Raw genomic sequence first — 23,399 nt, 5'->3', positions numbered from 1 at the left:
GGCCTACCCAGAGAGGAGCCCTGCCTTGGTTAAGTATATGGACATAATTAGGCGGGCACACAATGTGTTTGGGGGCATGTCCAGGTTTAATTATGATGAGCAGTTTCGATTAAGGGCAGCAACACAAACTGGGATAAGCTGGGACATACCTCATCACACACTGTGGTTGGAGTGGATGACACCAAAGGCACTAGGGGTTCACACAGACAGTGATTTGTTCATACAGCAACAAGCTTGGGAGGGGCCCCAGGCATGTAATAATATTTGCTGGGCATTTAATGATGGTGGTTGTTTTTGCAGCACCTGTAGATACAGGTATGTTTGCGAGATATGTTTAGGGACCCATTCAGCCCATTCTTGCCAGAGTGGGAAGGAACAATCACAGGGAGGAAACAGGAATGTGGATGGCACAAGTGCCCACCGCAGGTTTGGCACGTCTGGGACACAGAGCACAAGCTGAGAGGGGGATGAGCTGGGGGTGGTGCAATGGGCACGGGCTCAAACGCCAGTTATGCTGGATGTGTTAAGGTTCTCCTAACAGGGCAGATGGCCATATCTGTAGGAGGGGTTTACAGCAGGATTTTGGATCCCTTTTGTGGGAAATAGAACTCATTTGATGTCAAAAAAATTTAAAGTTAGTAGCTGGGATGGGATATATTCTTCAAAAAATTGATTGCACAAGAATTAAAGTAGGGCAGGATAGCTGGGCCATTTGATCAATTACTTATAGCACATATGAGAGTTTTCCCCCTGGGGTTGATCCCCAAGAAGACCCCGGGGACATACTGATTAATTCATCACCTGTCATACCCGCAAGGTGGCTCTGTTAATGATGGGATAGACCCGGCACTATGTTCCGTACGCTATTCCTCCATTGATGAAGCCGTTCGTATCGTCGGGGCATGTGGCCCTGGGGCGCTAATGGCTAAATGTGATATCAAGTCTGCTTTCCGACTACTGCCAATGCACCCATTGGACTTGTTGGGTTTCTGTTTTGAGAGGCAATTTTATTTTTACAAGGCTATGCCCATGGGCTGTTCGCTATCTTGTGCAGCTTTTGAGAAATTCAGAACAATGTTACACTGGGCAGTAGTGCGGTCAGCAGGACTAAACCAAATGGTGTATTATTTGGATGATTTTTGTTCGCAGGGTGAGCCAGGTCAGATGAGTGTGATCACCTGTTGGACACATTTCACATCCTGGCTAAAAAGTTGGGGATACCCCTAGCGGAGGAGAAAACAGAAGGCCCTTCCTCTACATTGACCTACCTAGGGATTGAGCTGGACACCAGGGAGGGCATACCTCAGCTCCCTCAGGATAAGTTTTAGGAGCTATTGGGGTTGCTCCAGAGAGCAGCAGGGGCTAAAAAGAAACTCATGCTGCAAGACCTGCAGTCTATTCTGTGGCACCTGAACTTTGCTTGCAAGGTTGTTGCCCCGGGGCGGACGTTTTGTGCCCAGCTGGCAGCGGCAACGACTGGCATAGCCAGGCCACACCATTACATATGAGTCATTCGAGAGATGAAGGAAGACTTCAAAGACTTAAGGGTGTGGGAAAGTTTTCTGAGTCGATTCAATGGGGTATCATTGTGGAGGGAGGAATGGTTATTACAAGGGGAGTTAAAATCCACTCATGTGGCAGGGGGCAAAGTTTTTGGGGTGTTTTATCAAGGCAAATGGTGTGCACAACAATGGCCCGCCACCTGGACACAAAACGCAGTGCGTGACATGACCTTCTTGGAATTTTTCCCCATTTTAGTTGTGGTGGTGATTTGGGGATCAGAGCTGGCTAATAAAAGGGTGTGCTTCTGGTGCAACAACATGGCAGTGGTACACATTATCAATCGCCAAACTTCCAGATCGCACAGGGTTATGAAGTTGGTAAGGGCGTTTGTTCTCCAATGTTTAACCTTCAATATCTGTTTTTCTTCCAAGCACGTGCTGGGCATGGATAATGGCATAGCGGACACCTTGTCTCGTTTCCAGTTTGACAGATTTCATTAGCTTCCACCAGAGGCTAGCCGTGAACCCTAGCAGATGCCGCTGGCTCTCTGGAACCTCGGCATATGATGTGGTTGGTGGAATGGAGATTTTTGGCTCCATCAGGCTTACAAGTTGTTTATTTTTGTTTTATTTTTTTCTCTTAAGGAGTCTTGTCAATTCAAGGATCCAGAAAGTGGGTCGCCTATATGGCCCTCTGTGCAGGGCGGTTATTGCAGTACCGGGTCAAGGACAATGCAGCTCCTGGTGCCCCTTGACGATCACACATGGGACAATGGGTTATTTCTCCCCAGTAGGGCTGCTAGGCAAGAGGCCATTTGGAGGTGGCGGATGTCCAGTGCAGGTATTCCACAGGGAAGGCAGCCAGTGACCAGATAAATGGCCTGGTGAAGGACGTAAAAGGAGATAATGGATAAAGGAACAGAACGGGGAGGGGGTTGGGGACTCCTATGATTGGTACAACAGAGAGCCAACTCCTCCCTCCCCCCCCCCCCGTTCTGATAGCCCACCTTAACCCTCTTACGTGGGTGGTGGATGGTATGGTCCAAGCCATGGGTCGGCTGGGGGACCTGGATGAAAACAAAGGGGGGCTGATGGAAGCCCTGGAGAATTGATTTAAATAAACATGGATTTGCCTGAACTGTACACTTTATCTGCCGGGTAGTCCCAGACATCTATATAATAAAGTTGTGGCCTGATTAAAATCCATAACAAGTGTCTCCTGTCCTTCTTGTGGTATACCCAGACAATATACCTTGTTTAGAGTAGTTACGGGAGGGTTGGCAGCAGCATTTTGCTCAGAGGAATGATTGAAATTAGTTCATTGGTACTTCCTGTACACACTAGTTCCGAAATGATTATGGTATGGGATGAAGTATTTATTAGATTAGTTTGGAGCTCGTGCATTTGGACCAGCACTTGGAGTGCTTGTGTATTGTTATGAGAACTTTTGCGTACAGACATAAAGTGTTTTTCAAGCACTCCATGTGAATGTACCAATACTGGAAATGCCAGAAATCTCTAGCACAGATAAGCCCTGAATGAGGAGGAATCTGTATTGACAAGGTAGCATGTTCTGTGGCCTGTGCTTGTACCCATAGCATGTTATTGTAGTTTAGCCAGTACCCTGCATTTAAAGCTTGGATGGTGATCTCTCTGGCAGTTAAAGGGGTTACTCTTCCCACACCGAAATAGTAAACCACTGACCCAGTACCATATTAGATATGTATTAAATTAACTACGTTGTAAGATCTTTGGGGCAGGGGCCATGTCCTGTAAAATACCCATTACATTTCTGGATGTGGTAACAAATAAAATACCATTACAATAATTTATAATTACTGACTAAATGTCATGTATTACAAAGGATTGGCCCTTATCAGCCTGAGACCATAGAAATGTGGTACACACTCCTTTAGAATTTGTACTATCACCATAGCAATGTTCAGCAACATGGGCTCCTGAGATAGGGGATGGTTCCAATCGTCATATATTAGGAGAATCTGGGGCAATACAATTATTATCACCTACATATGTTAGAGGTCCTGAAGAATTGCTCTGTGTAGCTTGAAAGCTTGTCTCTTTCAGGAACAGAAGCCGGGCCAATAAAAGATATTACCCCACCCACCTTGTCTCTCTCATATACTGGAACCAACACAGCTACAACAACACTGCTAAGCATATTAGGCAGGGCTTATAAGGGATTTATAGGCTTAGATGTTCCTGGTTCCTCTCTGAGTGTTTTGATCTACAGCCACAGCATAATCTATTTAGTGTATTGGTGGGTGACAACTAAAGAAAATTGTGTCTTGAAGTGTCAAGACTTGCCAGCCTGAACTGAGCTGCCATAGTGTTGGGGACCAACTCAGAAATATTGTCAGATATAAAGGACTCAGCCTGCCATGGATTTAATTTATTCATCTCAGAGGGGAACAATTTATTGGGGAATAAGTGTCAATTTTCTAACTCATATTAAGTGGTATTTCTTACTGCAAAGGCAGAGGTGCATGGGCATGTTCCTAGCATTGTCCAACAATGATATAGAAAAGAAAAGGTGAAACAGCTCAGCAGAGAGATCCCACAGAGAAGCTAGCTGGGTGGCAGCAAATGTTGTGTCTAGCTTTGAGAGGTGGGTATTTAATTATGATCAGGTCATGTATGATCAGCTAGGTTTATTTAGGGTGAATGGGATCCATTTATTGGCTGATATTTGCTTTGTTGTTGGTTAAATATTGGTTACCCACAACTGTTTGGCAAGAAATGATCTAATGAATTACTCAAATTCTTGTGATAGGCTATGTTATTGTGATTTCTTTTTCCCAAGCCTTGGCATCAGTTTGGAGAAAGGTGTACTGAGGACAGTAGGGGACAGCTTGATTATCATGGACAGGCATAAGAACTCCATGATCTGTTTTTCCTTGATACTGGTAGGATTGAAAGTTGTGGTTTGGAGGCTGCATTTCAGTGGCACAAAGGACCCAAGGTAAATACTTTAGGGTTTTATGAGTTTTTAGAACTCCAAGAATTATTAGCAATCAAGTAACACACCAGTTTGTATTATTTCAATAAGAATTATGGCCAAATCTTTAATACAGTTACTCTCTTCTAGGGTGGATCATGGCAATTGTTTTGTGCCATCAAGACTGCAAGTTTTTAAGGTGTTTGCATGAGTTATTAGTTAGAGATGAAGATTAGAAGCCAGGAATTCCTGAGTTCTGTTCCCAAGTGCCACTGACTTGTACGAGTCACTTAACCTCTCTGTGTCTCAGTGCCTGTGAGACTCACTTTCCCCATTTGTTATGATGGCATTTCCCCACCATTGTAAAGTGACCCTCTGCCCAGAGTGCTGACTTTGCAGCTCCCATTGGCCAGGAACTGTGACCAATGGGAGCTGTGGGGGCGGTGCCCTCAGGCAGAGGCCATGTTCATAGCTGCCTGGCCACACCTCCGCCTAGCAGCTGAGTGAGGGGGATGTCACCAGTTTCGGGGAGCCACCAAGATAAATGCCACCCAGAGCCTTCCTCATCCCATCCCATGCCCCAACGCCCTGCCCCCTCCCACACCCAAACTCTGCTGCTGCTGAGGGGGTGAGGTGCAGAGCCAGATAGGGAGCCTGCCAGCCCTGCCAACCCACCCCTCCAGCACCAGCATGGGTCTCGGGCCGTGCACCGCCACCCGAGAGGGGGGTGTGTACCTGACTAGCTGGGAAGTTCCTTAGCTGAAGCCTCCTGATGCAGAGCTGATCACAGTGTCTCTATATAACCGCAGCTGGGTGTGTCCCTACCTGCATATGTGCTGGTAAAAGTGCAGGCTGGAGCCTGGAAGAAGGCTTGGCAGGCTGGTCACAGCAGTACAGTGTAAAGGGAGCCCAGGCTGGTGGGTCAGGGGGGCTCACTGGTACCCCAGTACTGGGGGGAACCCGTCACAGGATGTTTTTATGTTCTTTAACTGAAATTACAGGGATAATTTTAGGTAATTTGACCAGAAAAAGGTGAATTTTTGCTTAGGACAAATGTGTAAGATTTTGTGATTTGATTAAGGGTAGAATTTAACCATTTACTCTTGAAGCATTTGAACAGGGATTTCTAGGGACCTGGGGCTCTATGTATGAAACACTAAAAATAAAATCTGTTTTTACATACAAAATTCTCCAAGCAAGAAGTGATACAGAAATCTTGTAATCATCTTCCCAGGTAAAAATAAAATTTTCTACCAAAGTGTCAAAAGCACTAAAAGGGTCCAATTTCACTAGCTTTGCTTAATGTACGAGATGAAATGACAGTTTAACAGTGCTAAGATGATGCCCATCTGTTCTGGCAGTGGGGATCTCTCTCATGGAATGTTTTCCCTCTATTAAACATAAATAAACATAATATGGAAATTGAATTCTTAATGTAAGTGGTAAACAATAGGATTTTTAAAAGATCTGAGAATACGGTTAACATACAATAGTTAAGTGTGAGGTAAAGAATTTTGATTTCTTATGAGGGATCTGTATAAAATACCTATTTTACATGTGGTACAAACCCCAAGTTAGTGTCTAAAAAAAGTTGACATTGCTCAAACATTACTTTCTTATTAGCCAACAAAAACAATTAGGAAGTGTTTCAAGTAACTTTAATCTCTCTGCCTGAATACACACTGTTTGTTTTCTTATGTCAACAAGTACATGCTGATATTTTAAAACAAATTTCCATATGCTAATTTCCCTATTTCCCTATCGCAAAGACTGTAGTTTCTTGACTGTTAATTCCAGTTGACAATGAATGGTTTTGTTTCTTATTCGCTGCAAAATAATGTATTGTTGTGAAGTGATTTATAATAAACAGTATCTAGGAAAGAACTACGATGCTGATCAGTTTTGACAACTAAAAATGCATTATTAATGAAATAATACCATTGGCAGCATCTTAAAAACAACTGATCACGAGGAATTTATTTTTGTGTTCAGAACCCAGATTCATTCTTTGAGCTTATAGATTCCTCTGTGTGGACAGACCCTTATAAAGAATGTCAAAATTATTGTGAGAAAACGTGGTGATGTTGTTTCTCAAATACAGAGTAATTGGTGTATTTAAAATGAGTCCAATATAGTATTCCTATTCAAATCCACTTTTACAATTGTGAGTTTGGAATACAGAATACATTTTTACGTAAATGCAACTGAAATTAGCCAAACTGGTTATTTTTTCTTAATTGATGCAGATGAAAACTATATTTTCTCTTAATTATAGGCATTGTCATAGGTGAGTTTAAATATTGAACAAAGCCATTAATAGAAATGCAGTTCATCACATCTCTCTGGCATGCTTGCAATTAGACAATAGGAAAAAAAATAAACTGTGTCCACAAGTAAAACCACGTATTCATTTGGTTTTCTGTGATTGTAGCAGGGAAAAAAAGCAGTAATTTCGAGGAGAAAAAATACATACACATTACATACAGAATGTAACTTTAGTATTGAAAAGTTCCTGTACTATATCATTGTTTTACACACTACAGTATTTAAAGCTTGTATTATAAGTCAAGCTAAATATAACTTTTTTACATTCATTCTATCCTGCTGTTATTTATTTCACTGAAAATATTTATCTCAACAGCCAAATTATGATGGCTTAACAGTGGTTCTCTAGGAAGACTAGTTTAGCATCATTATTGGGTTTTCTATTAATTATAGTATATACTTTATTGAATTTACTGAAGTGCTTTGCTGGATAGACTCCAAACACTAGCAGGCAAATGAAATTAAATAAAAAGGGTCAGCTATATTTAAGAGCATTGTGTAAGTACTTGAGAGACTGGTTATAATTAAAGAAGTTGTAAACACATAAAGTGCAAATGTCACTACTCACCTGACCTTTGTTAACTTACCATGTACTCATAAGGAATTTATCATATAGTAAGAACATCTGAATGAAAGGAAAGGGATTAATAAATACAGTATACCTTTAACAATGGTTAGAAAAGATTTATACAACTTAAAAGTAATAACAAAAATGTCTAGTCATATCCATCATATTCATTGCAAAACTCTGCGGATGAAATGCTCCCCTTCGATCCATGGGTTGAAGGAGAGAAAATCATTAATTGCTTGAAAATGAAGCTGAGTTTGAGAAGTGAAGGGGAAAGCCAAGTTAGCACTTCTTTCAACAAGTGACTGCTCCTTTGTGAGAACCATATACACTGCAGGCTTTGTGTGATCCTAGGGCCACCCTGCTAGGAGTGGAGAGAGATAAGCTATTGTTCTGTATGTCATTCTCCCCAATAAACAAGGCTTGTTGTGCAATGAAAATTCTTGCTTAACTTTATCCAACTCCTTGCATCTTTAAGATGCAATCTGTGACTTCAAATCCCCACCATCCCCCAGTGGTAGCATGGTCAATGAGCAGGCCATACTTTCAGGACAGAGGAGATCAAAGGACAGGGCATGGAAGTAGATATATATTTCACATACATTCATAGGGCTGGGTCTCTCCAGGCTTAATGTGTTTTTAGGCCAAGACTTCCTGGCTCATATGCAATACTGCCTGCTTCACATTTGGAGATGGATGATGCAATGGACATTCCATGGGTGAAAAACTATGGATTTGGCATAATAGATATTCAACTTCTAACTTCTATTCTGTTCTTGTATAAATGGGACAGTTTGGGCTTGTGTTACTGCAATCTTATAGTTAGAATGGCATGAAAGCGGCAAAAAGTATTCACAGGCATAATTTAATTTTTAACTGAATTCACAAGAACCATCTGAAAAATTAAAACCTATTATCCTGAAAAAAATTAGAATTTCAAAGTTGTTTTTAATTTAAGGAGTTTGAAATGGAGCAATATTTATTTTTCCAAATATATTCATGAAAATTTTACATAGTTTTTCATCAAAAATATTATTGAAATATTTCATTTACCAAACTCCCAGTTTCTCCACATCCTCAGCAGCATTGTCTTACAGCAAGGTCAGAGAGCCACAACCCGCTTGTTAGTGGCCGATGACCTCCATGAGTCCCAGAACATCTTGGATACAGATGAGAATCTGGCTCAGGAATGTTTGCCAAAACAGTGCATTTTTAGTGCCTAAAGTGATTTTTGAATTTGTAAGTATTTGTACTGGAAACCTGATTTAAAAGTTACAATAATCCATCTAGGGAACAGAAATAATAGCGAGTGACCCATGTGCCCAGGAAAAACAAGGTTTCATGACCAGTCCATACGATCATTCAAGCAAATTTCCAAAAATAAAAAAAAATGTAGAAATTGTGACCTGACTGTGGAAAAATTGTATGAAATAAAATTGTTATATTTAACAAATACATAATTTGCTCTCAATAGTTTGGCAAGGTATTGGTAATTCTGGTTGAGATTTTAATCACAGAACTCAAGGACTAAATTTTGCTTTCAGTCACACAAGTGTAAATCTGGTTTGATTGGCAGTAGAATTTGGTACACATGGTGGCTGTTTATAGAAACCGTAATTTTGCCCTTTCTAAACGAACGCCTGGACAATCAGCATGCATTTGCATGCTGGGATGAAGAAAAGTTCAGTGGGTTCAAGTGTGGGAAATACTCATTCACTTTCTGTTTATGGATAATGAATCACAAACCTATTCAGAATTATTCAATTTTCAAAGACAGAATCTGAACCAGTTTCTGATCGATAGTATGGGAAGAAGTTCCATTGGTTCTGTCGCATAGCTTTCTGTAGTTCTGGATTCTTGATGAATATTCTAGTTTATATTCTTTTTTGAGCATTAAAACAAACTGTATCAACAAGATACAATAGGGGTAAAATTTTCACAAGAATGCAGGGGAGCACACACCTGTGGACCATTGAAAAATCATGCATTTTCATGTGTAAGTCTGGTTATTCTATGCACAACACCAATTTACATGCACAGTTACCTAATTTATACACGCCATAGCTGGTCTGCAGGCATAAATGCAGAGCTTTCTGTGTGTAATCAGCGTGAATGTTCCCCCAGGCTGAAAATTTGGCTTTAAAATGGATAGATGGTAAATACTATGCCACAAAATAATTTATATTTCCTTAATCAATACTGAGCAATAAATAGTGACAAATTTACTTTTATGTTACTTTTATTTGAAAAAGGATAAGAATCCAGTTCATTTTTCTTAATTCAAATAATGATAAATGGACTAATTTCAGCCTCCCTTTAAAGCCATACCTAATGACAAATGGAAGAGAAATCTTTGTTAAAACCCAGGACTATGAGTCAGCAGATTGGAGTTGTATTTCTGGTTCTGTCACAGAATGCATGTATGACCTTGGGTAAATTCACTTAGGGCCAGATTTTTAAAGGTATTTAGGCACTGAAGAATGCAGATAGGCTCATACCCTCTCTCTTCCACAGTTTCCTTATCTGAAATGATGATAAACTCTACTTATTATTTCACAGTGGTATTGGGAGGCTTAATTAATTAATGTTTGTAAAATAGTTTGAGATCTGCTGTTGGCATGGTGAACAATAAAGTACAGGTAATAAGTAAAGGGAAAAAGTCAAATGACAGAGTCCCATTCAATTACATTCCATAATGGCAGACAGCTAAAAAGTGACACATTTAAAAGTGCTTGTATACAAATGCTGGAAGTCTTAATACTAAGATGGGTGAACTTGTGTGCCTGGTATTAAGTGAGGATATTGATATAATTGGTATCTGTGATCAATGAAGGAGGGGGTGGGTAGCTCCCTTTTATGAACAACCAGCCAGCCAGTTAGCTATAACCTTCTTGATGGCTTTCTCTGCTTGCTTTACCTGTAAAGGATTAAAAAGTCCCCCAGGTAAAGAAAAGGGAGTGGGCACCTGACCAAAAGAGCCAGTGGGAACTTTTTAAAATGGGAAAAAAGCTTTCCCTTTGCCTCTCTGTTGTTCTCTCTGGGCTGAAGAGATGGGGGCAGCTGGAATACTGTGTAAAGTTTGGACCAGGTATGAAAAAATCATCGTCCATACCTAGAAGGATTCATTGGGACAGGGAATGTTTAGATAGACACAATTAGGTTTATTCCTTTTATTTTCTGTAAGGCTTGTGGACTCCTCTGTGCTAAACCCAGATGCTTTTTTTTTGCTTGTAACCTTTAAGCTGAACCCCTAAGAAAGTTAGTTTGGGTGCTTAATTTTTGGAATTGCTCTTTTAAAATCTAGCAAAAGCTTAAGTTCCAGATGTATTTTCTTTCTTTTTGTTTTTAATAAAATTTACCTTTTTTAAGAACCTGATTGGTTTTGTGTCCTAAAAGGTCTGTGCATATGTTTTTCAATTAGCTGGTGGCAACAGCTGGGTTTCTCTTTTGTTTGTTTTCTTTCTTGGCTTCCTAGAGAGAGGGGTGGAAAAGCTGAGGTGCCTCAGGGAAAACTTCCCAAGTGAGTTCTTCCAGGATTTCCAAGAGACACTTTCTCACTTGGGTGGTGGCAGCGTTTACTCAGCCAAGGTCAGAGAAAAGCTGTAACCTTGGGGTTTAAATACAAGCCTGGAGTGGCAAGTATTAATTTTTATAATAAGTGTGGGCCCCCACCTTCAGCACTCGAAGTGCCAGAGTGGGGACTAAGCCTTGACAGCATCACAGAAACTTGGTGGATCAATGACAACCAATGGGACATGGTAATACCAGGGTACAAAATATATAGGAATGACAGAGTAGGTCATGTTGATTGGAGAGTGGCAATATATGTGAAAGTGGCAAAGAGTCCTCTGGCACCTTATAGACTAACAGACCTATTGGAGCATAAGTTTTCGTGGGTGAATACCCACTTTGTTGGATGCATGTAGTGGAAATCTCCAGAGGCAGGTATAAATATGCAAGCAAGAATCAGGCTAGGGATAATGAGGTTAGTTATATGTGAAAGAAAGCATTGAGACAAATATAATAAAAATCTTAAATGACTCAAACTGTACCACAGAATCACTCTGGATAGAAATTCAATGCTTGAATAATAAGAGTACAGCAATAGCAATATACTACCGACCACCTGACCAGGATGGCGATGGTGACTGTGAAATGCTTTGGGAGATTATAGAGGCTATAAAAATAGAAAACTCAATAATAATGGGGGATTTCAACTGTCCCCATATTGACTGGGTACATGTCATCTCAGGATGGGCTGCAGAGATATAATTTCTAGACATCATAAATGACTGCTTTTTGGAGCAGCTAATCCTGAAACCCACAAGGGGAGAGCCAATTCTTGATTTTGTCCTAAATGGAGCACAGGATTTGGTTCAACAGGTGAATATAGCTGAACCAATATATTATTACATTTAACACTTTTTGGTCGGGGGCAGAAGGGGTAAATACCAAAATAACCCACCACAGAAACATTTAACTTCCGAAAGCGGAACTACAAAAAATGAGGAAGCTATTTAAATGGAAATTAAAAGGAACAGTCACATGAAGTTTAAAACAAACACAATGCACAGTCAACCTGTGGAACTTGTTGCCAGGGGAAGTTGTGAAGGCCAAAAGTATAAATGGGGTTCAAAAAAGAATCATAAAAGTTCATGGAGTCTATTGCCATCAATGGCTATTAGCCAAGATAAGGCAGATTCCTGCTTTGGGTGTCCCTAGGCCTCCGACTACCAGACGGTGGGACCTGACGACAGGGGATGGATCAGTTTTCTGTTCATTTCTCCAAAGCACGTGACATTTGGACACTATTGGAAGACAAGATACTGGGCTAGATGGATCATTGATCCGACTCAGCATGGCTGTTCTTATGTTCTTATCATGGATTTGAAAGTGGAATGATACAAAAAACAAACCAAAAAAAAAAGCAACCACTCAATAACATATTTAAAAATCTCTAAAATATTTGTAAAAAAATATTTCTTCTGCACCCTATGTCAAATGTAACATACAAAATTCATGCTGGGGTGGCTTTTTTTTGTTTTGTTTTGAATAATGGTTTTATTGATATTTGTTTGGAGTGATTTGCATAACTCACTTGTGACTTCACCACTCATGATTAATATGGCATCCTAATGTAAAACTAATTAAAAATGTTATACTGCACCACAATACCATGAGGTATTCTTTCTCTCACTGTAAAAATTACTTACATATACTTAGATATATTAATATATTCTATAATTTCATTTTTAAAAACTATTTGAAGAGAACATTAATGTTGTACTGATAAACCCTCAAAAGTCAGCAAATGACAGTCATGGTTGCATGTACAAGTTTAACTCTGCCCCACTGGGTCAATTAATTGCAATATATCTCTAATTACATGATCACATGCTGTTTCTCAAATTATGCAACATAATAACATATTTTTTCTATTACCTTAAATGCAACATGTAGCATTTTGCAGTACTTTGTATAGGACAGACCATCCATTTAAATTGTTGACATTTTTCAAAACTTACTAGAAAGTGAAATAATGTGAAATAATACTAAAGATTTCTGTCATATATAACCTACTGAACTTGCAGTTAAGTTATTTTCTCAGTCACCTACCTCATTTCCTGAATTACATCCAAAAAAGGCTGTGCTGTGCAGATAAGTTAGTGATCTAGTTAACTGCCTCATACCTAAATTAGCCTAAGGAATTCTGTGTTGTTTGTTGACAAAATTTGTATATTACATGACTAAATTCTTATAATACATACATTTGAGAGAAAATGCCAAAATAATCAAAATGTCCAAGACTCCACTTTTCCCCTATGACCCAGGTATTTTGTGCCCTTCCAGCAGTGCAAAGCAACTGGAAATCTGGTTTAACTGGCTACCTAGGGGATTCATCTTGGGTGCTATAAAGCCAACATAACCAGCTCTCTGTTATCCTATCCTGAATTCCTTGTGGCCTCATGCAGCTGGGTGTAATCTAGACCAACCCTACAGGTGATCTAAATTCTGCTGGGGGCTTAATCAGTCCCTCACTAGCTCCATGATCAGTTAGCCACAAAGGTGACACCTAGCTGGGCCTCCCTAGGAAAACTGGTTCTAAGTCCATAAAGATATACTGGATATCATAAAAAGAAAAGGAGTACTTGTGGCACCTTAGAGACTAACCAACTAATAAATTGGTTAGTCTCTAAGGTGCCACAAGTACTCCTTTTCTTTTTGCGAATACAGACTAACACTGCTGTTACTCTGAAAACTGGATATCATGACACTGAAAATAGAGTAGGTATAAAATAAAGGAAAATCAAAAAATGAAAGACATTACACATATGCACCTAAGGATGAATAAAATATTGCATGGTATTATCTACAATATATGTGTGTATATAGATTATATATATATGTCTGTGCATGTACACACACACACCCTGAGTTCCTCACTTGTCTTATGCCCCCTAATCCATCTCCCCAGGAATTTATTCTAATATTCCAAACCTCTAAGAAATGTCAAACAGATGCCACTTTAAAAATCAACCTATCACAGAAGTGGTTTTCGTTCTCCCTTTTCATGTGGAATTTCCTTCCAATATCACACTGACCTAAGACTCATGATGGGCAAGATTCAGTCCCATTCCAGTAATAGCTTTTCTATGCATAAAAACAAAACAGTTTAAAAGTCTACCATCCTTCAGTTCTTCCAGGTTTAGAAACAGGGACTTCATGCCAGTGGGAAGGAAAGACTCCCATCTTCCCTGAGGGAAGAGGCACTCACTACTCTTTCTGGAAGGATCCAGGATAACAGGCTATAATGCAAGGCTGTTCTCAGATTTAGAAAAGCTATTTGTGTGTGTGTGTGAGAGAGAGAGAGAGAGAGAGGAATGCAAGCATGGTATATGAGTATGTATGAAATGTAACAAATGAATGCAGAAGTTAATGTATTTTTCTAAATCTGAATATACACTGTATGCTGCTTTTTAACCAACATTTTGGAGATAAGACCTATTCAACATTGTTGATCAAATAAATGTTGCAATTGACCTAGTTTGAAAAAAGATGAATTGCCAAGCGGTTCCTAACTCCATTAATGGGTTAATAATTTTAGTATGCTATTCTTTTTTTTGAAAAGGCTTATTTAAATGTTTATCAGTTGTGCAAAGTGGAGCAGCACTGGAGATTCACAAGGGAGAACTGATCATTGCCTATGCATGGAAGCGTTGTAGGAAGATTAAAATAACATTGAGTATATTCTGTAAATGAAGGAGAGAACTAAAAGAAGCCTCCAGAGTCCATTATAAATTTTAATAATACATCAAGGTAATGTAACTGAATAACCGATCTCTGAGGGAAGAAACACAACATTTGGCTAATATTACAATTTAAATTATGAAAACAAAAAGAGCTTTTAGTTAATCTTGTCTTTCTGCTTTTATTCTTCAGGCTCTTTTTTATTTTCCCTGAATCCAAAACACCATGTAAACAAATAAAAGTACGGGAGAAAATAAACAGTTTGGCATCTCAGTAGATTAATTAATGCGCTTCAGCCTTGGCACCAGTAGGCGAAAATTATGTGCATAAATAATATCACTAATTAAAAAGATGCAGATTAACATGCAAATAATGTTAATGAGGATCTGCAATTCCAGAGTGGATTCGCATAACATCAACAATTTAATGGGTTGGAAGGCTTGTGTTTGCATTACATTAATAAATTTCAAAGACCTTGCATAAAAAAGTTCTGTTGGAGCCTCTGTTTCCCACTTGTGAGTTGTAAATTCTGTGGGCAGTAGCAAACGCTCATCGGCAGATGCCAAAGTCATTATCTCAAAGACTGTTGAGATGGTGCCATGTGCCAGTGTGACCAGCTGTTGGGAACTGGGCAGTAGGCACTGCACTGTGCCAATTATTCATATTATTTGGGTAGTCTTGATATTTATTTAAACTGATTAATATTTTGTGCTCTGCATCTTGATCTGGAGGGAAATCATTTTAAGCAAGCAAAGTTTTAAAAAAATCTTATTAGCCTTTGATGTGTCATGGATGGTTGAATGCATAATGGAATTGATTAAGCAGACATAATTTTTAACCATAGGCAAAAACAATATAAGGTGTCTTTAATGATGTCAGATAACGTTGAAATAAAATATCACAGTATTACATTCCAAATGAATCATCATAACCCATATATTAGTAAAAAATGAGAAATGTTACACTGCAGAATCCTTTTTTTCTGTTGAACTGGGGAATATTCCTCTGAGGACGCTTCTTACACAGAGAGCAAAGGTTAGGAAAGATTAGAGTAAACTCATTTTTTAAATTCCATGTAACTCTTCATTAATTTCCTCTTCCCACTTCTTTGCTAATCACCCAACCCAGGCCCAAGCATTCCACTGTAGCCCTGGAAATTTCATGACATACTGGTCACTGCAAACGCATGCAGTGAAACATCTATAACATCATAGAACTGGCCATTTGCTGTAGTATGAAGTCCAACTTAAATGCTATTTAGACCTCAGATGGTTGTCTTCTTGTTTCCTTATGAGATGGCTTTACTGATTTTAGAGCTGGAAGCAGAAGTCAAAAGTTGGGCCACCCAGAATCTTTTTTGACAATTGTTAATTTTTTTAATTGCAATTTTTTGTATTCGTGCCCTCTTCAGCAGGGTTTCAGCAGGGACTGGAAACACCGTTATTAATTACTTAATCTTTTTGACAGTACTTTGAAGATGAAAAACATTTTGGAAGAAGAAGTAGTAGAAGTAAGTCACATAGAGGCAAATATTCAGCCATAAAATGTGTCTACATATATGGTCATTTATGATCTGTGGGTACTAATACCCTTGTGCACAATAAATATGTTTCTCACACTTTGTGATAAGGGTACTGTAAGTACAGTGCAATTAAATTGCAGTTACAGTGCAGATATGGCAATTTCCTGCAATATCCTTGAAAAAAAATATTGGATTAAGTTTAAGTAACTTTGGATTCCATTGTACTAAATGAAAAGGTTATGTATTATCATGGGCTGTGTGACAGGGTGGGGCCAGATGGCTACAGGAGAGTGATTTTTTTTTTGAAGCAAAAGATATTTTTTATTTGCATAACACACTTACAAAGTAAAAACAGCAGCATATGCAACGTGTAACACAGCAACCAATCACAACTGTTTTCTCATTAGCTTCAGGGGACAGAAGTGTTCAAGCTTGCCTGGGCCCAGAGTGGGGGGCTTCCTCGACTCTCGTGGTTTTCCACCCTTCTGAGTTACCTGGTGGCCCAGAGCGAGTGTCCGCAGCAGCCGTAGCTGGGGCTAGAGTCCCTTACTCTCTCCCCCAATCAAAGGGTCAGAAAAAGATGGGGGCACCGAGCAGAGAACCTTGGACAGAGCCCACCGCTCCTCAAAAGCATCAAGGGAGTCAGTGGACATCGCCCAGAGGAACTCCGCCCGGATACGTGAACAGAGCGAGGATCAGAAAACTGCCCCACAGTCACAGGAAATTCCATTGGCCAACCTCCTCTCTCTGGTTTTATAGATGGCCGGTTTAGCCAGGGCCAGGAGGAGGTTAACTAGGAGATCCCACGACTTTGTGTGGCCACGGATGGGGAGTGCATAAATAAAAAGGTGAGGGGAAAAATGCAACCAAAAATGTAATAGGATATTTGTAAGGAGCTGGAAGAGGGGCTGCAGCCTGGCGCACTCCAGATATACATGTGCCAGGGTTTCCCTCACACCACAAAAGGGACAAGTATCTGGGACGGGGGTGAACCGTGCCAAGTACATGCCTGTGCTCACAGCTCCATGAAGGAGCCACCAACTGATGTCCCTGACGGGCCTCGGAACCAAGGTGGAATATAGGCTGGCTCACCGGGGCTGCTCACCCTCCAAAGGTGGCAGAAGGTCTCGCCACTTTGTGCCAGGGCGGGACACTAGGGTGAGGGCGTGAAGGGTGTGGAGCACGAGCATGTATAGATGTTTCCTTGGTGTGGTTTGGAAGTGTAGCCAGCTTGCAGTGAAGGGGTGAGGGAGTTGATTGGGTCTGCGGGGCAGGGGTCCAATTAAAAGGTCCGGCGGGCCTGGGGTAGAGGGTGGGTGGGGCGTGCCCTCGAGCAGGACCCAGTCGAGGTAAGCTCAAGCAGCGGGCGGCAAAGCGGCCTTCGCCTCCTGAAGTACGCTCCGGAGGGTGCGAGGTCTGGAGAGCCCCATGAACTGGGCGAGCATCAGGGGATCCAGCCAGTCTCCCCGGTCATAGTCCAGGAGGTCTCTGACTCTCGTGACTTCTGCCAGGATCAAGCTCCGGCGCACTGAGCGGGACTCCACCACCTGCACACGGAGCCGGGGGTTGTGTAGCAGGGGCACCGCGAGGAGATCTACCCCCTCGGTGGTCGCCACAGACCTGGTCGTTAAAAACAGTTTCCAAGTCCGGAGGATGTCCTGGTAGAAGACCGGCAGCCCCGAGAGGTCTCGCGGAAGACCTCCCGGATGGAGATAAAAGAGCTGCCGGTCATATCAGAGCCCTCGGATGCGGCGCAGAATGGCATGCACCAGTGCGCTCCATGCCGAACTGCCTGCACCATAGAGGAGCCTCTGTAGGGTCTGGAGGCAGAAGACACGGACCTGAGTGTGTAGACACTTCAGGCCCTGTCCTCCTTCCATCAGGGGTAGATGAAGAGCCCCTACAGGGGCCCAGTGCGTTCCTGACCAAAGGAACCCCAGAATCGATGTCTGGAGGTTGGTCAGGAAACCCGGGGCTGGGACCAGGGTGTTGAGCCGGTACCAGAGCATGGACAGGACTAGTTGATTAAGCACCAGTGCTCTCCCTTGGAGGGAGAGATATCAGAGTAGTCCCGTCCATTTCTGGAGCTGCTCTATCACCCCACCCTCTAAATTTTCCCAGTTTTCCAGTGGAGAGGGATGCGTGGCAGAAAGGTAAACGCCAAGATAGAGCAGCGGACCCGCGCTCCACCGGATGGTCTGAAAGTGGGTGGGAGGGAGCTCGCCTGCCGCCAGTCTCCTACTGCCAAGCCAGAGCTCTTGACCCAGTTGACCTGGGCGGAGGAGGCTGCCGAATAGATGGCCTGGCAAGCCTCCACACGCGCCAAGTCACCGGGGTCCTGGATCACGAGGAGCACGTCATCAGCTTACGCCGACAGGACCAGCTGCAGCTCCGACTCCCACAGCACCAACCCTGTCAACCCCCTGCGGAGGAGACAGAGGAAGGGTTCGATCACCTGGGCATACGTCCTGCGGGGTGAGGGAGGGACACCCACAGAGCTGGTGAAGGGGGCAGCGGGGAGGGACGCCGTGGTCGGTGGCGGGGCCGCAGCAGTGGGGGTGGCCCCTGCCACGGAGGGCCTGGTGGTTTTAGCGGGGCCCTTCCCCTTCTTCTTGCCCTGGCCTTTCCTGCCAGCTGGGGGGCTCCCCTAGAGTCAGGGGAGGCGGTGGGTATGGCAGCGGCGGAGGTCACCCCGGTGCTCTCCATTGCCGATGCCCCAGCGGTGGCAGTGGCAGGTGATTAACAGAAGTTGGGGTCAGGTAAAAAGGGACAGGCTGTGGGATGGGCAGTTCGGGGGGGGGGCACATGAACCACTGTACACTTGTCCGGAGAGTCCTGTTTGGTTGGCTGGTGCTTCTGGCCCACACGGTGGAATCAGGGCGAGCAGCTAAGTCCAGAGGCAGATGTTAAATAGCCAGCAATGACGGTAGAGGAGGCAGTTGTGAAGATGGTAGTGTGGGGGTTGGGAGGACACAGATGGATCAGGGGGCAGCTCCGTGCCACACCCCCTGTGTCCCTACAAACACAGTCACGACACAGTCAAGGCCTCCCGCCACACGAGAGCACAGTTTGAAAGTTACTCAGTCTTGGGCCCCCTCCACGGTGATTTGTAAGTTCCCCGGGCGGTGTTCCTCTGGTAGACGGCTGTTTCTCTGTCTGTTCCGGGTTTTCTTTTTTACATTCCAGAAATGCCGGAGCAAGTGATAAGATTCCTCTCAACCGGAGACGGGTCCGCAGACAAACAGCAAGTGGCTGGGTCTGGGGGCTGGGTCCTTCCACTCCCCCGCTCTGGGGAAGCGGGCCGGCAGGCCCCCCCTCTCTCGGGGGGCGGGGTTCAGCTGGAGCTGCAGCAGCGTCCGAGGGCGGGCGGGCGGGGGGGAGGGGGGGGGCTAAGAGCCGGCCGGCAGTCGGGCAGCACTCTAGCAACAGCGGAGAAAGAAAAAAAACAACAAAAGGAAAAGAAAGCAGGGAGAGCTTCTGGCCCGGTCAGGGGGAAGCTGAAAGCAGGGGCTAAAAGCAAGGAAAGCCAAGGCAGAGGGCAGCAGCAGCAGAGCAGGCTAAGTAGGTCCCTTTTTCCTGGGTAAGGTAACAGGAATTTTTTTTTTTTTTTGAAACAGAAAGAAAGTTTATTGGTAACGCTTACAGAATTGCCAAAGGAAACAAAACAACTATGCAACAAAACAACACTATCAGAAGGTATAACACAGCAGCTTTCAGGAGGGAGAAGTGTTCAGGCTAGCCCGGGCCCAGAGCGGGGAGGCTTCCTCGACACTCGTGGTCTTCCACCCTCCTGAGTTACCTGGTGGCCTAGAGCGGGGGGGCTTCCTCGATACTCATGGTCTTCCACCCCCTCGAGTTACCTAGTGCCGCGCCCAGTGTCACCGATCCTCCCTCTCCTGAGAGTGCCCGGTAAGATGGGCACAGCTGCGGGGTGGGTGGTTTAGGGGTGTGGGGGGGTAGACACCCATGTATTATAGGACCCCTCCTAGATGACAGGAATGATGGTATCCACAGCGGCAACGGCTGGGGCTGGCGTCTCTCGCTCTTCCCCTCAATCAAAGGGTCAGACGGAGGGAACCGGACGGGGTCACCGAGCAGAGAACCCCAGACAGCGCCCACCGCTCCTCGAAGGTGTCAAGGGAGTCGGTGGACGCCGCCCAGAGGAACTCCACCCGGATACGTGAATGTACTGAGGATCGGAAAAAGGCCCCACAATCGCAGGACGCTTCATGGGCCAACCTCCTCTCTCTGGTTTTATAAATGGCTGTTTTAGCCAAGACTAGGAGGAGGTTGACCAGAAGATCCCGCGACTTTGTGGGGCCACGGATGGGAAGTGTATAGATAAAAAGATGAGGGGAGAAATGAAGCCAGAAGAGTAATAGAATATTTGTGAGGAGCCGGAAAAGGGGCTGCAATCTGGCACTCTCTAAATATACGTGCGCCAGGGTTTCCCTCACATTACAGAAAGGACAAGTGTCCGGGATGGGGGTAAACCGTGTCAGAAACACGCCCGTGCTCACAGCTCCGTGAAGGAGCCGCCAACTGATGTCCCCGACGGGCCTTGGGACCAAGGTGGAATACAGGCTGGCCCACCAAGGTTGCTCACCCTCCAAAGGTGGCAGGAGGTCCCGCCACTTTGTATCGGGGCGGGACACCAGGGTGTGGGCGTGAAGGGTGTGAAGTGTAAGTGTATATAAGTATTTCCGTGGTGCAATTTGAAAGCTAACCGGCTGCAGTTCGTGCAGCCGGCTTGCAGTGAAAGGGTGAGGGGTTTGTTGGGATCTACGGGGTAGGGGCCCGATGGAAAGGTCCGGCGGGCCTGGGGTAAGGGATGGGCGGGGTGTGCCCTCGCACAAGGCTCGGCTAACATAAGCCCGAGCAGCGGGGGTCAAGGTGGCCTTCACCTCCTGAAGTACACGCCAGAGGGTATGGAGGCTGGAGAGCCCCATGCGCCGAGCGAGCGTCAGGGGATCCAGCCAGTCTCTCCGGTCATAGTCCAGGAGGTCTCCGACCCTCGTGACTTCCGCCAGGACCAACCTCTGGCGCACCGAGCGGGACTCCGCCACCTGCACACAAAGCCGGGGGTTGTGTAGCAGGGGCTCCGTGAGGAGATCTGCTCCCACGGTGGCCGCCACGGACCTGGTTGTTAGAAACAGTTTCCAGGTCCGGAGGAGGTCCTGGTAGAAGACCGGCAGCCCGGAGAGGTCTCGCGGAAAACCCCTCGGAGAAAGATAAAAGAGCTGCCGGTCGTATCAAAGCCCTTGGAAACGGTGCAGGAAGGCGTGCGCCAGTATGCTCCACGCCGAACTACGTGCACTATAAAAGAGCCTCTGCAGGGCCTGGAGGCGGAAAACGCGGACCTGAGTGTACAGACACTTCAGGCCCTGCCCTCCTTCCTTCAGGGGTAGATGAAGAACTCCAACAGGGGCCCAGTGCATTCCTGACCAGAAGAACTCTAAAATCAATCTCCGGAGGTGGGTCAGGAAACCCGGGGCCGGGGCCGAGGCCAGGGTGTTGAGCCGGTACCAGAACATGGACTGGACTAGTTGATTAAGCACCAGTGCTCTCCCTCGGATTATATGAACCCTGGGAAGTCTAATGAACTTCATAGACCTGTACTGAACCATGTGCCAGACAAGAATGGACTTTTGGGATAGATAGTGTCAAATGGTTTGGTTGGGGAATCTCTAGGGCGAGGTGAATACAAATTCCCCAGTGCTGGTTATGCAAAACCCAGTCTTTTTAAGCTATGCCAAGAGGAAAGGACCTTTATCTGCAGGCTATCTGGTCCCGGAGTCTGAAGGTCAAAGGCACAAGCTGCATAAAGGAAAGACTTAATCTATTCATGGTTGTGTGGTTCTGAGCTAAAGCTGTTGTGAACATGTAACCACAGAACCCCCCTTTGTGTGGTTTGAAGGACTAACTCTTGCTAGAGCCCTTGTTGGAGTTGGAATGAACTCTGGAAAGCTTATTAGCATACCTGTATATTCTTTTATTGTTTTTAATATGTTTCCTCTGTAATGCTTTTACCTTAAGAATAAAAGTTCTTGCTTATAAAGGGGTGTATGATAACTTGTAACTGCTGGTAATTACAGCTGTTCCTAGCCTTTGAAGAGAAAGCAAAGCACAGATGCTGGCCTGTTTAGGCAGTCTGGCTTCCTCAAAATAACACAGTGTAGGCAGGGAACTGTAGAAATTGGAAAAATCCCTGGTCAGGAGGGAGAATTATTCTGGTCTTGGCCCAAAAAAACAATTGAGGAGCTGAAAGCCTAATGTAGGTGCTCTTGGTAGACCACTGAGGGAGCACCCAGATGCAGTTGGTCTGAACTGTGACATGTATGCGTTTTGGTTTACCTGTAACGATCACTAATTTGTGTACAGCTCCCTATATAATTTAATAATAGTGTAAATACAAATGTTGTTAATATATCATGATTCTAATAGTACCTATATTAAGAAGAAAACAAAAAGGGCAATAGTTATATATGAATTACTGGTAATTATATTTTGAAAAGCAAAACCACAGCATCATTAGACTGTAATTGCAATGTAATTACATTGTAATTACAGTACCCTTATTAAAATGTGCTAAATATTTCACACATATGCACATATTTTATTGCAATTGAAAATCCCACTAGGCACGTACCTGAATCTTTAGGTGCCTAAATACCTTTAAAATCTGGCCCTAACTTAACTGATTTCAGTGAAGCTAGCTTGCTTCTGAGCAACTCCAACAGCACAGTGCATTCTAGCACCAGCTTCATACATTAATATGGTACCAATTCAAAGGGGAAAATGTTGTCCACAAGCCCAGGACCACTTTCTGTAGCACACATGGGGTATATCTTCACTAGAGTTTTTTTAACTCAGTTTAAGTAATTGCCAATTAACTCAAGTTAACTAATATGTTTGTATGTGCTGGTCAGAACATTTCACAAACATGTTCCAAGGCACAACTAATGTTTGTGATTTACCCTAGATTGAGCCCTCGAGTGTCCAGACTAACATATACCAATGTAAAAGAGGCAAAGAGTCCTGTGGCACGTTATAGACTAACAGACATATTGGAGCATAAGCTTTCGTGGGTGAATACCAATGTGTTTCCTACCTCAAATTTTAACTGGCAATGAGTTAGCTACTCAAGTTGCAGAGAAAAAAACCCTCTGGTGTACAGAGGTGTACTCTGTAGTGAGTTAGCAGTGGTCCTTCCCCCTCTGGGTCAGTGGGAGGCCACTTCATATTACTTCATCGCTGGGCATCACGCACAGTTAGGGA

This window comes from Caretta caretta, chromosome 2 (genome assembly GCF_965140235.1).
Source record: "Caretta caretta isolate rCarCar2 chromosome 2, rCarCar1.hap1, whole genome shotgun sequence".
NCBI lineage: Eukaryota > Metazoa > Chordata > Testudines > Cheloniidae > Caretta > Caretta caretta.
This window is presented reverse-complemented; position numbering follows the sequence as displayed.